This window comes from Halichoerus grypus, chromosome 11, assembly GCF_964656455.1.
Source record: "Halichoerus grypus chromosome 11, mHalGry1.hap1.1, whole genome shotgun sequence".
NCBI lineage: Eukaryota > Metazoa > Chordata > Mammalia > Carnivora > Phocidae > Halichoerus > Halichoerus grypus.
Genome location: NC_135722.1, coordinates 71,843,949 through 71,849,443, shown reverse-complemented (window position 1 = coordinate 71,849,443; position 5,495 = coordinate 71,843,949). Strand labels below are relative to the sequence as shown.

The following is a 5,495-nucleotide window of genomic DNA, read 5'->3' as shown; positions in this document are numbered from 1 at the left end:
TGGGCTTTTGGGTCTTGCTCCTTCTGTCTGGGACCTATTTGCTTTCAGATGGATTAAGTTCATCCTCACTATTCCTCTTATCATAGTTGGCCATCCACACTCCCCATGTACCTTGCACCAGACACAGACATCCGTGAGGAAGCCACACTTTCACAGTTGCACTGCCTTTGATTCACTTCAATGAGGAAGGAATTATAGTGTCCTCCAATGCCACTTTATTAGGGAACCTGCACTTTAGGTTATAAGACTGACATTTCATTGTAACTCCTATTTAGTTCCGGTTTCTATTTACCCAAATTTCCTATCTCATGGCACCATATGTTGGGGTTTAGAGTGTTAATTAATCAAACCCTTCCACTAGTATCACCACCTACTGGTTTAATCAGTTTGAGATGAGTCAGAGATGGGGGTGGAGAGTGGGACTGGAATTCTTCCTGATGCTCTTCTCTCCTAGGCATGAATAAGTTATTTCCCTTGGAGAAAAAAAAAGTGGGGGAGGGGGGAATGAAGGATTGGGATAAGTGTCATTCCTCAACAAGAACCAATTTGAAATAATGGTGCCTGGATGTCACATATAGATAAAACTTTAAGTTCCTTATCTAACCATATAGTTCTAAAATATTGTTATTAAAATCCAAATTATCCACTAACTGCAATAAACCTAATGTGATTTCAATAGGCTGGAGACAACGCAGGAATTAATTTTAAAATGTTTTAAAAGATGCCTATTTATCTTTTTATGTACTAACCAATAGAGACATTTTATGTCCTTCTATTCTCTAAAAATAAAATCATGTTCATAGAGAGATGCCAGAGAGCAAATTGATCAAAGACTAACAACAAAAAGAATTGATAAATATAAATGCACCTTGTTGGGCTCTCTGGGTGGGTGTCATGAGACTTGTATTAGATCCAATTTAATTAGCAGCTTGACTCTCTCTCAGAATGGTGTAAATAATATGGGAAATTTGCAAATTAGTCCAATTTGAGAGATACAGCACATACTAAGAAAAATAGATAAATTGATCAGAAAAAGAAGTAGGAAAATGACTGCAGAACAAATAAATTAAATGGAAATATTCATCAGACTGCATGGAGTATAAGACTAATTATTTTAACAGATTGAGAGAGTCTATAAAGGAAAATTTTCAGAATTTCTCTAGATGGCAAATATGGCCTTTAATTTGTGAACTTTTTACAAAATTCTGTCCAAATAAAGCTTTCTTATTCTGTTTTTAAAAACAGCTTGATGGAGATATAATTCATATTCCATAATACTCACCCATTTAAAGTGTACATAGTGGTTGTTAGTATATTCACAAAATAATGAGACCATTACCACAATCTACATTTGCCTAATTTTCATCACTCCTAAAAGAAACCCTGTACCCATCCCCTGAAAACCATTAATCTGCTTTCTGTTTCTATGAATTTGCCTATTCTGGACATTACACATAAATGAAATCACATAATAGATGGTGTTTTCTGGCTAGTTTCTTTCACTTAGCATGATGTTTTCATGGCTCATCATGTTATGTTATCAGTACTTTCATTCCAATTTGTTGCAGAATAGTGTGCCTTTGTGTGGGTGGATATACCACATATTCTGTACCCATTTATCAGCTGATGAACAATTGGGCCCTTTCCATGTTTTTGCTATTTTATTTTATTTATTTATTTATTTTTAAAGATTTTATTTATTTATTTGAGAGAGAGAGAATGAGAGACAGCTTGAGAGGGAGGAGGGTCAGAGGGAGAAGCAGACTCCCCATCGAGCAGGGAGCCCGATGTGGGACTCGATCCCGGGACTCCAGGATCATGACCTGAGCCAAAGGCAGTCACTTAACCAACTGAGCCACCCAGGCGCCCTGTTTTTGCTATTTTAAACACACTGCTATAAATATTCATGTACACATTTTTATGTGGACACATGCTTTGACTTCTCTTGAGTATATACTTAGAACTGGATTTGCTGGCTCATATGGTAGCTCAATGTTAACATTTTGCAGAAATGGCAAATTGGTTTCCAAAGCAGTTGCACAATATTATATTCCCAACACCAATGTATGAGGGGTTCATTGTCTCCACATCCTCACCAATACTTTCTATGGTCTCTTTTTTATTATAATCATCTTAGTGGTTATGAAGTGGTATCTCATTGTGTTTTTGATTTACTTTTCCCTGATGACTAATAATGTTGAAGGTGTTTTCATGAGTTTGTTTGCTGCTTGTACATACATCTAGTGAAATTTGTATTCATATTCTTTGCTCATTTTTAAAAGAGGGTCATTTGTGTGCGTATTATTGAGTTGTAAACGTTCTTTACATATTTTTTTTTTTTTACTAAATCCCTCATCAGATATGCAGTTTAAAAATATTTTCTTCCATTTTGTGGGTTGTATATTTACTTTCTTGAAGGCATTGTTTCAGCCCAAAAGTTGTACATTTTGAAGTTCAATTTATTTTTTCTTTTTAGATTTTATTTATTCTTTATTTGAGAGAAAGAGAGATAGAGAGCATGAGCGAGGGGAGGAGCAGAGGGAGAGGGACAAGCAGACTCCATGCTGAGCGTGGAGCCCAACACAGGGCTTGATCTCATGACCCTGAGATCATGACCTGAGCCGAAGTCAAGAGTCAGATGCTTAACAGACTGAGCCACCCAGGGGGTCTCTTTTTCTTTTATTACTTGCCCTTTTGGTATTATGCGTAAGAAAAGATCGTCTAACACAAGGTCACAAAGATTTATGCCTACATTTTTTCATAGAATTTTATAGTTTTAGCTCATACATTTATCATGTTGGACCCATTTCAAGTTAAATTTTGTCTATGTAATAGGTGGGAGTCCAATTATTTTTTTCCCATATGGATATCCCATTGTTCCAGTGCCATTTGTTGAAAAGGCCATTCTCTCCTCATTGAATTGTCTTGGTACTTTTGTCAAAAATCAATTGACCATAAATGTAAAGGGTTATCCCTGGACTTGCATTTCTGTCCCACTGATATTTCTATCTTGATATATCAGTGAGATAGAACATATCACTGAGATAACAGTGATAACAGGGATAATGGATAATAATGGGATAGAAAATACTTGTCTATCCTTACGCCAGTACTACACTGAATTGATTGCTATACCTTTTTAGCATGCTTGGAAATCAGGTAATTAAAATCTTCAACGTTGTTCTTTTTTTTCAAGATTTCTTTGACTATCTGGGTCCTTTGAATTTTTTTTTTTTTAATTTAAGTATAGTTGACACACAATGTTACATTAGTTTCAGGTGTCCAACATAGTGATTTAACAAGTTTATACATTGTTTTATGTTCACCGCAAGTGTAACTACCATCTGTCCCGATACATTGTTATTACAGTATCATTGACTGTATTCCTTATGCTGTGTCCTTTATTCCCTAACTCATTCATTCTGGAAATGGAAACCTATATCTCCCTCTCCTCTTCACCCATTTTACCCAATCCCCCGACCCCCCACCCTTCTGGCAACCATCAGTTGGCTCTCTGTACTTATAGGTCTGATTCTGCTTTCTGTTTGTTTATTCATTTGTTGTTGTTATTATTGTTTTTATTTTTATTTTTATTTTTTAAAGATTTTATTTATTTATTTAACAGAGAGAGAGATAGCGAGAGCAGGAACACAAGCAGAGGAGTGGGAGAGGGAGAAGCAGGCTTCCCGCGGAGCAGGGAGCCGGATGCGGGGCTCGATCCCAGGATCTGGGATCATGACCTGAGCCGAAGGCAGACGCTTAACGACTGAGCCACCCAGGTGCCCCTGTTATTATTGTTTTTAGATTCCACTTATGAGTGAAATCATGTGGTATTTGTCTTTCTACGTCTCAGTGACATATTTCACTTAGCATAATACCCTCTAGGTCCCTTGCATTTGATATGAATTTAAGAATCAGCTTATTGGCTCGACTGGCGGCAGGGGGGTAAAATGTCGGCTCCAGGAGCCTACCATGAGGCTGCTGGGCCTTCCTCGGGGCCACCATGCCCCCATCCCATGAAGAGATAGTGGTGGTCAACAGTCACTTCCCCATGCCTTCTGCATCAGTGCTGTGGCCGGTCAGGGGCTGGTGATGGGTGCAGGTGGGAAGGGCGTGAATCCTCCGGTACTACGCCCAGCCAGTGTCCATCCCCAATGCCAGTGCAACTGCTGTGCAGATGGTCTGCACGCTGCAGCCGGTCTCCTTCCTCAACTCCCCTGCCCAGTCCAGATATGTTGTCCTTCCTGCAACAAGACGATTGTGACTAAGCTGTCCTGTAATACCGGCACCCTCACCGGGCCCTCCTGTGGGAACCTGTGCCTGCTGGGGTGCATTAGCAGGCTGCTGCTTCATCTCTTTCTGTGTGGACGCCCTCTAGGATGTGGACCTCCGCTGTCCCAACTGCAAAGCTCTCCCAGGCACCTACTAGCGTTTGTATTACTTGGCCAGACCTGGAAGGAACAGCATGTTGCAGAAAGTGCTCTCTGACTCTCACCCAGTCCCGCCCCTGGTGGGGGTTCCACCTTGGTGATCTCATCTCTCCAGGGGCTTCACCTTTGTGTCTTCTCTTGGGGAGAAGATATCGCAAGAATAACACACCTCCAACCCCCCCGGGATCGCTGCTTGGAGTCATGCAGGGGACATGCAGAGACATTCACCTTGAGTGCTGGTTCAAGGGTTTCCTGCCTACTGTGACCTCAATCACCTCATCTAACAGTGACCATTGCCCTGTCTGAATATCTTCTGGTGATTTAACATTGGCCAGCTTCCTTTCTTGCCTCTGTAGCCCTTTCTGGGGGCAGCCTCAAACTGAGAAGGCACAATTTCTTTATTTTTGTGACTGTGCTGGCCTGAATATGGCTGACCAGGCTTTAGTGTCTGCCGTCATGTTCATCTATTCCCACTTCTGATGACAAAAAGCTTGCCTTATAAACTTGGCTCTCAGTGCAGGCTTTTCATTAGCACACAAATTCACTTTAATTTCTTCATTCCTTTTTAAGTACGAGGAGGAGCTATTCATACCCACGTGACACACATCCATGAGGCCATAAATGCATCCTAGAAATGTAAGGTTGGGTCTTACCATGGATCTGCCTTCCCTCAGTTCTCTGTACCAGATCCTCAGCTACATTCCATGAAGGGCTTTTTTCTTTAAGAGGAGCTATTTATATTTACCATGTTTATGACCTGCTTTTGGTCATAAACAACTTTGAACATAATTTTGAAAGGAGGGATTTATAGAACTATTTTTCTTAACCATATGACTGTTAACATTTTCCCATTTGCCAGTGCACTCTCATTTTGTTGTTGTTGTTAACAGAAAAAGTAATGGATAATTTTATCCACTGTTTCTACTTGGGTTTAGTGTGGTTCTTAAAAATCTCTATTAGTGGGACCCTTTTGGGTTCCCAGTGATGTGTTTAGAAAGACAAAGGAAAGCACAGTTTCAGCACATCCTGGTACCATGGTGCTGGAAAGCTTGGGAACCTGACCGT

At 40.1% G+C, this 5,495-nt stretch overlaps 1 pseudogene; it reads left to right on the top strand.

Annotated features, from left to right (window-relative positions):
- The first annotated feature begins 3,950 nt into the window (after positions 1–3,950).
- LOC118532981 (lipopolysaccharide-induced tumor necrosis factor-alpha factor homolog pseudogene) lies at positions 3,951–4,531 on the top strand (annotated as a pseudogene).
- The last annotated feature ends 964 nt before the right edge of the window (positions 4,532–5,495 follow it).